The following is a 10,553-nucleotide window of genomic DNA, read 5'->3' as shown; positions in this document are numbered from 1 at the left end:
TAAAACACACACACTGTTGATGTTGACGTTGGAGAAGACTGTGATCGTTGCTGAGCTTCATCCCGCTTCAGAGAAGAGAACTCAGGGAAACTTCAAGCGGGGAGACGCAAGCAGAGAGAGGAGACGAGAGCGCTGTAAAAACAACTGATGATTTTCATCAAAACAGATTGTCAAACCAGATGGGGGAGCTCACCAAAACTGGGGCAAGACGGATGGAAGAGAAGGGGAAAGAGACTTTGATTGGCTAAATGTGCTATCTTCAACACACATCAGACTCTACTCCCCTAGTTATAAAATATGGCTTTCCTAAGCACCCTGCTACTCTGCTAACTTGTCGTCGTAAAAGGTCGTTTAGGATTTTAAATATGATACAGTATACTAAATGATTAGTGGAATACTTTGAATTATAGGCACAAATTCTATGTATCCCAGATAGCTAGGGCTCAATTCAACGGAACTTACATTCAGTATGATTCAGTATTTTATATAGTCAACATGCTTCCAGTGTTCAGAAGTAGTGTGTGTGTGTGTGTGTGTGTGTGTGTGTGTGTGTGTGTGTGTGTGTGTGTGTGTGTGTGTGTGTGTGTGTGTGTGTGTGTGTGTGTGTGTGTGTGTGTGTGTGTGTGTGTGTGTGTGTGTGTGTGTGTGTGTGTGTGTGTGCGTGTGTGTGTGTGTGCGTGTGTGTGTGTGTGTGTGTGTGTGTGTGTATGTTTGCAGGCAGGGGTTTGTATGAACATAGCTATGGCAGGATAGCTTTGTTTCCAGGCATTGAATCCTCCATCATGAAGTCAGGTCATATATCCAGGGAACACAGCATATCAGTCATTTATCAGACTGAGGGCTCCCCTTTGACCCCTTTAACTGCAACAGATTCATTCCTCCCTCAGAAGGATGATTTTAGCTCTCCTGGAAGCCAATTTGGCCTGTTTGCATGTTTTTATATTCTCCAGATGGGATTTACAGGGGGATTGTAGTTAGCTGAAGAGAGACAATTGTGGTGAGAAGTTGGGAGATCAGATCTCATATTAAAAATATTGTTAAGGGCTATAAATATCAGCAGTCTAGGGGTGAGGGGAGGGAGGCACCGACGAGGCCTGTCTGTCTTTCTATCTTGTTCTTGGTACATTATTAAATCACGCGAGTGATGGAAACACCTGGGACAGAGTGTGTGTGTGTGTGTGTGTGTGTGTGTGTGTGTGTGTGTGTGTGTGTGTGTGTGTGTGTGTGTGTGTGTGTGTGTGTGTGTGTGTGTGTGATCCTCCGTGCAACTCAATGTAATGTGCAGTGTGTGTATGGTGTGTGTGTGTGTGTGGGTTTTGGCTTTCCTATAGGCATGTGTGTGTGCGTGTCTGTGTGCTTCTGTGAGTTCTCTCTTCATGCATGCCTGCAGTCTATCTATACTGGATGTGCAGACGTGCATAAGGTTCCCCATAGACTCTCATGGCTGGTGGTGTGATTCTGCATGTGTTGGCCATTATCACATTGCCTCTGGCTACACCTTTCCACTGCTCATCAGCATGCCTGGCATTGATCCACCCTGCAACACAACAAATCCAATGCATCCTTTAAAACCGGCATGCTTAGCCATAACACACTGTCTGGGACAGACCAAAAAAATGTGTGTGCTTGCTGTAACGATAGGGAGCTAACACTAACACATGCTTTATTAGTTATCTGAAATATGATGCCATAATTCACATTATAAACTGGGTAGTTCGAGACCTGAATGTTGATTGGCTGACAGCTGTGGTATATCAGACCGTATACCACGGGTATGACGAAACATTTATTTTTAGTGCAGTAATTATGTTGGTGACCAGTTTATAATAGCAATAAGGCACCTCAGGGGTTTGTGGTATATGGCCAATATACCACGGCTAAGGACTGTATCCAGCCACTCCGCATCGCGTCGTGCTTAACAACAACCCTCAGTTGTGGTATATTGGCCATACACCCCCCCCCCCCCCGTGCCTTATTGCTTAAGCATAGCATTAGATAGGGGTGTGAAAGAAACTGGCGAAACGGGCAGTTGATATTTGAATCTGAGAAATGTATTTCCCATTCTCTCTCTGCAGTGGATTGATCGTAGATGAAACGGAAGCCTCCATAGAAGTATCTGTTCTTTATTTTGCCCTTTACCATGCCTGTAGCGCTCCTCCAAGTCGGCTGTGGAGCCCCAGGCTATTCTGACTCCAGTGAATGTAAGGCAATCCTTCTGGCAAGCTTTATGCTACTCACCTTATATGTTGGTGATATGATGAACTGAGGTTGGACTTGACATGTTCAAACTTGTATTTTTACTGGTTGGCAGAGAGACTGCTCTGATCAATGATGGATCGTCTAGACATCTTCAATAGCTTGATGTTTGTTTTCGGACAACTCAGGGCTGGATTGTAAATTGACTCCCTGAAAAACATGTGTTACTGTGTGGACTATCCTGGCTAAATAGAATAAATGATACAACCGTGTAACCCCAATATCTCTCATTGACATAAGTAGTTAAATGTTTGGCCCAATTTTGGCACTGACATGAATGCATGATTTACAGTGCCTTCAGAAAGTAGTTTTTACTTTTTTCACATAGTTTGTTGTGTTACAGCCTAAGAATTTCAGTCACCGATACATTACACCATGATGCCAAAAATGTATTTTGTTTGTAGAAAATTTGAGAAATTAATTAAAAAAATTAACCCCTTTGTTATGGCAAACCAAAAAATGTTCAGGAGTAAACATTTGCTTAATTAAACACATAGGTTAAATGGACTCATTCTATATTCAATAATAGTGGTTAAAATAATTTTTGAATGACAACCCCATCTCTGCACCCCACACATACAGATAATTGTAAGGTGCCTCAATCGAGTAGGGAATTTCAAGCACAGATTCAACCACAAAGACCAGGGGGGTTTTGATTGGGAACCGATTGGTAGATGTGTAAAAACATTTTTTTTTTTTAAAGCAGACGCTGAATATCTCTTTGAGCATGGTGAAGTTATTAATTAGGCGTTGGATGGTGCAACAATACAGAGTCAGTGCAAAGATACAGGTGTCCTTCTTAACTTAGTTGCCGGAGAGGGGGGAAACCGTTCAAAGATTTCACCATTAAGCCAATGGTGATTTTAAAACAGTTACAGAGTTCAATGGTTGTGATATGAGGAAAATTAGGATGGATCAACAACATTATAGTTACTCTACAATACTAACCTACACGAGAGAGTGAAAAGAAGGAAGCATCTACAGAATAAAAATATTCCAAAATATGCATCCTGTTTTCAACAAAGCACTTAAGCAAAACTGCAAAAATGTGGCAAAGAACTGTACTTTTTGACCTGAATACAAAGCATTATGTTTGGGGCAAATCCAAAACAACACATGACTTGAGTACCACTCTTCATATGTTCAAGCTTACCAAGAAAACATTGAATGTTTCTGAATGGCCTAGTTACTGTTTTGACTTAAATCGGCTTGAGGATCTATGGCAAGACATGAAAATGGCTTTCTAGCAATGATCAACAACCAACTCGACAGAACTTGAAGAATTTTTAAAAGAATAATGGGCAAATATTGTACAATCCAGGTGTGCAAAACTTACCCAGAAATATGCTGCCAAATGTGTTTCTAACTTGTATTGTCTCAGGGGGTTAATACTTATCTAATCAAGATTCATTTGTCTTTTATTTTATATTGATTCTTAATAAATGTTAGAATTTTTTTTCCACTTTGACATTACAGACTATTTTATGTAGATCGTTGACCAAATTTGACTATTAAATCCATATGAATCCCATTTTGTAACACAAATTCAAGGTGTGCTTTCTGCTTTCTGAAGGCACTGTATGTGGTTGAAGTAACATATGTATTGTAAGGTAGACTTCTGCTTTAAATGACCAGTTATGTGTATGTGAGTAGTTGTTATTCATTTAGTGGTGTTGCTTTAACTATGATGATTGTACATTCAGTGTGAGTATATAGTCATGCATGTTACAATGACTCTGTCAAACCTGCAAATCTCAAATAAATATTCATTGTGTTTCTGCTAGTTTAGTTTTACTGCTTGTTAAAGGAGATAATGCTTGGATAGTGGCAGTTTCTCACAGTCCCAAACTCTTCAGTCTATGTCTTAGCAATGCACACCACTTTTCAAATTCTGCCCGTGTAGCCTACTAGCTACATTTAAAATGAAATAATTACTTCTTCATAAATAAACATACTCAGCATAAAGAATTATTATTGAACTTAAACTGGCACAAACCTCTGTAATATTGAATATTTATGGACATCCATGAGCTAGCTTAAAATCAACTGTTGGTTTGGTCCCTCTGTGGCCTTCGTGTACTATCTTCCTATTTAAATGATGGTGCAGCCAGGGAGAAATGTTAGTCAGGCCACAGGAGCTCTTCACCAGACCCTTTGATGTCTACGATATTCAGCTCAACATTGTGCATAGGCTGGATTGTCAACTCCAAAAAATGTAGCACCAACCTGGATGAGGCTTCAGCGGCTGCAAAAGTGCCAGAAAAGACCACCACACCTTGGTAGTACACGGAACAGTCCCCTTCGAGGCAAGCTTGTAGTTTCTCATCCCACACAACGCTTTCAACCTTCTTCCAGAAACAGGTGGTGCAGGTGGAAAGATGGCTCTGTGTTGCTGTATCGTTCAAATAGTTAGCTAGCTAGCCAAGCCACAGAAATGGACTTGCCATCACTAGTCCTGCAACTACCTGGGTTATCACCAGACATTTTAGGTCAACCCTCAACAAGTTATCAAAAACAAACAAAAATGATTGAAAAAAAAAGCTTTTTAAAAATGGATAAAATAATTACAAATGTAGAGGAGTTCTCTTCCTAGGCAGCCTCACCGCACCTCAGCGCCATGGCAACCACGGAACAATCAAAGGATAGTACATGCTGTAAGTATGACACCCACCTCTGTGTCAGAGCATCTCCCAGCTCACATCGCAGTGTATTTATGTCATCCACCTATTGCTACAGTAGTGCTAGAGTAGTGCTGATGCACAGTGTTTCCCATTCTAATGAATCTGGTTAAATTGGTTAGGCTGTGGGGCTGGGACACTGACTGAATCTAATGTGTAGACAGATGATATATCGGAGACTCTCATCATCATGGAAGTTCCTCATATGAGATTGGCTTGCATTGCCTAGCTTTGCATAGTCTACTGTACTGTCTCTATCAGTAGGAGGGATGCGTGGTAGGGGAGAGGGGGGTGCATCTTTGGGGAATTGCACATTTCAGCAGTATGGATATTGCAGAGTTGGGAGGAAAGACAAGGAATAAACAGACTTCCCATCTCTCTCTATTTCCTCTCCATCTTTCTCTCTTCGGTCTCCTTCTCTCCATCTCTTCAGGGAGCTGATTGACACAGGGGTCCATCCACAGAGGCGGGTGTCTGTCTGATGTTTGGGTCTGTAATATGAGTCTCTTTACTTATTAGGCAAACAGATGAATTATTAACCAGCCACTGTGCAGTGCTTGCTGTGCGGGCGTGCGTGCATTCTATCTATCCTCTCTGTGTATTCTCCCGGTTTGCTACCGTGTCTTCTCATTCAAGTGTAAATTGGCCAGGTCATCAGGCGGCCATGGCAGTTATCGCAGGGGTCTTGAACCCCCTTCAAGAGAAGGGATAGAAGCTACAGATGCAGCACATCTAATAGTCATGAACAGGTGATATCAATAAATGAATCAATGTCCCACAGCACAGTAGGGAGGACATGGAAAAATCCCAAGTGTGTTTCATTAGAGTAAGACAAAATGTCCACTTGGTGTTTCATCAGCTCTGACCTTTTTGTTGCTTAAACTATAATGTTGATAAGATGTATGCGGGGTCTTAGCACTAATATGTGATTAAAGAATAGAAATGTTTGAATAGAAAGGCATGATTCACCTTGATGAGGCCCTCTTTTCCTCCCTGCCACTTTCCCTCCCTCCCTTGTCAAAGCATTGGTTAGTTTTATTCCTAACGAGGGGAAGGGAAGGGCACAGGTGGTTATGTTCCTATTGCTATGCCATTACTGCAGGACTATGAAATTAACAGAGCTTGTCTGGAGAGAAACCTATGGAAGGAGGTTTTAATATGATATAAAGAGGGCGGGCGATAAAGCTTGACATTCAGTATGCATTTCCTTTTTAACTTGCCTCCACATTAGATATTAGATTGAGTGTGGGACTAAGCATTGTTTCAACCCAGACGGAAGTGCCGCTAGGTTTGCCTGAAAGCACACTAAATATAAAAATACTGCTGTGAAAGGATTATTCTCACCCAGAATCACACTAAGGGCAAATTTAGCCACAAATGGATAGCTGAGGAACACTTGAGAAAATGAGTGGAAGAGGAGACATTTTGTGTGAGGGATTTTAGTTGCTGTGACCACATGTATTTACTTGGCTGTTCATTGTTAAATAAAAAGATACTGTACATTGTTAGTTGGTCTCTTGTGATTGTGATGTTTGAGTTTTTCTTTACTGTTCCCCTTGAGGGACATTATAACAAACAAAGCCTGCCCACTGGGCCACAAACTGGTTGAATCAACATTGTTTCCATGTCATTTCAATGAAATTATGTTGAACGAACGTGGAATGGACGTTGAAATGACGTCTGTGCCCAGGGGGGGGATGCAAAGTCCTTCTGCCAAATTCAGAGAGGCAGAGGGATAATTTGCCAATCTGTGGCTTTTGTGTGTGTCTAATAGCTTCAAACTATAGAAAACTACTAAAATAGGATTTCTGATGGCTTGTCATTGTTCTAGAAGCAGTTTGGTCCTTCAATATTCAGAGGACTCTGCAGAGAACCAGATTACATTCTGTAAAGTGGCAGCAAAGAGCCCCTCACAATCTAATTGTGTATGTTGATTCATGAGGTCCACAAGGTTTTTCAGCAAAGCGACAAATGCACAGAGCAGTATACAGTATGTTCCAACTGTGTTTATTGTGCCTTACCCTTAGGCAGGACTCAAAAGCTGAAGTCACTAAGTTTTTTTTCATTTTAAGGAAATCCAAAGACTAATGGTGATTGCCAACGAAATCAAACTTCGTTCCATGGTATTTACTTGTTATGGTTTTCATTAAGTTGTCAGTAGTTAATCACCTGCATACTCCACTGTTGGAGCACTGTTGGTAAGTGAGGAGAATGATAATCAATGAATGGTTTTATTTCAGCTGTAAAGATCAAAACTTTGGGCAGGACAAAGCAAAGATACTCCACTATTTTCTCCCAGAATATTTACTTGGTTTTGCTACATTTACCATTAACTGCAAGCTGAAGCAATTAAATTAGATGTGTAAACTCTAATGCTGTCTAATATGAGTTACAGCTACGATGCTCTCTGGGTGACAGCCTTCAAGTCAACACCAGAGGACTTCAATATCTGATTGCTGTAATCGATTTAATTTGTTTTTTCTCTGGCAGTTTTCAAATGTTTAGATATGTGGCATTTTGTTCAAGCCTGACTGGGTAGAAATTACAGCTGTGTCTCTCTGAGGGGAGCGAGTGTGTGTGTGTCTATATATGTGTGTGTTTAAGACTCCTCACCAAACCTACAGTTTAATGAATAACTGCAACTGACATCCATTACGACAGGCTGAACCCACAGATAATATGCCTCTGATGACTCTAATATGTAATTTAGACTGTAATGCATAAAGTATTGCAGGGCTGCGTGCCGTGAGGGCCCACATTGAAGTCTACGATACTGCTGGGTGAGCTGTTTAAATGAAACACGAGCCCAAAGACGAGGCCACAAAGGATATTTAACAAGAAGCATGCCTGCCTCCAAGAGACTAACTCTGAAACAAAGACGTCTTTAAACACTAAAAGGCCATATTAGCTCAGTGTTTTTTAATGGGTGGTACCAGTTTTATCCTTATTTATATCAGGCCCACAAAGAACAATATACTGCCATCTGTACATCCATAAAAGTGTCCCCCATACACAGGGATTGATGGTACTATTGGGGTGGACACATGGTGGTGTTATCATTTCACATCTTTGATAAATGTTGATGATATCTGTGGAAAACACTCAATAGGCTACTTTAACCATGGTTCACACCCATAAGGGCATAAAGATGTACATGTCAGCTAGATGGCTAACGTTCATCAAAGCTATATATTGGTAACATCAAATACACTCATCTGGCACCTGTCGTGCCAAACGGTGTTTAGGATTCGTCATGTGCTAGCATCAGATTGTGGAATTTATGTGAACTTATTTTGGATGCAGTATTTGTCACATACTGCAGTTATACTGCACTCTGACTGCAGTTATAATGCAGTGTACTGCATTTATACTGCACTCTGACTGCAATCTTTTTTCGTAAGGGTACACAAACCCTACTTCTAGTTTTATATATTTGTGTCTGCCTCTATGGATTGAGATCATTTGACCACCAACAATGTAGAATCATTTCTGAGTAATCAAGCCATGACAAGATAAAAGAATGAGATACAGACATAATTAGGAAAATAAATGGTCCAAAAATAGACCGTTTGAGTCAGTATGGGCTTAATCAAAAGTTTATAGGGCTTTTTAAAATGCTGTCCAAATAAGCTGTTGAGAGAGAGTGAAGTGGTGAGTGGTATGTTGGTTGCCAGAGCCATTTTACTCTATGCTACATTATCCCTGGCCTGGCATCTGCAGAAGTAACAGCAGGCCTCTCTGCTCTGCTCTCAGCTTTTGGAGTCTAATTAGAAGATTTTGGTCTCGTTTCCGCAAAACGTATCAGGTCGTAACTACTTACCACAGCCACAAAGTCATAAATGTATCTTCTTAAAATGAGATTTTAAACGTAACCTTAACCCTAGCCTTAACCACCCTGATAACCTTATGCTTAACCTTAAATTAAGGCCAAAATGCTTATTTTTGTTTTTATGATTATTTTACAATATAGCCAATTTTGACTTTGTGGCTATGGTAACTAGTAGAAACCAATGGATGTCGATATCCATGCTGATGTGTAGGTAGTGTTAGCTCACTCAAAGTGCCTGTTGCCTTCACACACTAGCTACGTTTCCATTAACTTGCCCAGTGCTTTTCCGTTGAACTGTCTTGTCTCGATAATAACAGCTGGACGTAATGACATCACACATAAAAAAAAAATGTTTTGCTAAAAACCTAGTGTGGAATAAAAATTGGGAAAACTGCGCGTCAATAAATTGGTGACAGGCTGTATGCCCTCTCACCTGTTTCATGTCTCAGGTAGCCCACAAAAGCCAGCATGGACAGAATGCAAGAATTTACTTCTATTTGCCATACTCTAATAATGATAATAACTGCCACAGTCAGCGCCATGGTGAAACGTGCATTCCGTTAGATCTGAAATAATTGGATGGTGAATCTCGCATCCAGCCAACCAGAAAAACCAGGCAAAGCAATCCAGGCATTCTTGAAAGACCAGATAATCCTTGTCCCGCAAAGAAACATTACGTTTTATAGTTGAAAAATAGATTTAGAAAAAGCATTCAGAATGAAATGTGGAGTAGTATAGTTACTTATTAATGTCATCACATGCACTGCGTACCTTCAAAATGAGCGGCAATCATCATTATTCGAAAAACACTTGTTTCCATCATCATGTGTTGCTATAAAGAAAGTTTGACAAAATAAAAATGCACCGCTTTGTAACAGATACAAATGTTGATGATCTTTAGAACATTTCCCCTACAGCTGCTGCTTCCATTACACAGGTCACAATTATTTATTTGTTTGTGACTTTGCTTTTGTCTAATAAATCTGGGTCAATTGAAACCTGCCTAGTGTGTGGCATGTTGAATATAAAAACTGGATTTAACTAGTTAAGACACTAATCCGCTAGGCAGTTGCCAGCTAGGTTCCACTGCCACGGCCAATCCTGCTGCCATCTTGGATTTTTTGGACATTCAATTTTAGAAGATTTTCTGAATAATAGGCTATACAATCTCAGTATTTTGTGCCATTGTTGATAGATGAATATAAAGTATCCATAGTTAGGAGATCTTGGTGAGCTAATGAACTTCAATCAATATTGTATTGACAAGTCTAGAAATTATGTCTGCATAAGAACATTTCAGCATTCTCTTGAGCAGAGTAGATCTCAACCAATCACATTTTCCACCTCCTAAAGTCAGCCATCTTGCTGTTGTCATGACTGCTTGGCTTACAGTGCAGTGCCCATCTACATCATTATCAAAATGGTGTTTAACTGTTCTCAATGTAAATTTATGAGATCAGATAAAGCATCACAATCTACAGTTTATAATACAATAGATGCCTGATAGCATCAACACAACTTTTAGCTGTTTAAAACAATTTACTAATTTTATAACAATTCAAAACAACCCATGACTTGTTTAATATCTTGTAGCAACAGTCAAATACGTGGGTTTGGTCTCGTAATCAGACAGAGACCTAGTCTCCAATGCAAAAATCAAACTTAAGTATCCCACTGATCCACATCCCAGCCTTGCTGAAAACTACACTGCACCTGGCCATGCAGCCCAGAGGAAACCAACAGTGACAGGTATAGGTGTACTTACCATCTCCCTTATTTTCTTATTAGGC

The sequence above is a fragment of the Oncorhynchus mykiss genome, chromosome 11, assembly GCF_013265735.2.
Source record: "Oncorhynchus mykiss isolate Arlee chromosome 11, USDA_OmykA_1.1, whole genome shotgun sequence".
Lineage (NCBI taxonomy): Eukaryota > Metazoa > Chordata > Actinopteri > Salmoniformes > Salmonidae > Oncorhynchus > Oncorhynchus mykiss.
This window is presented reverse-complemented; position numbering follows the sequence as displayed.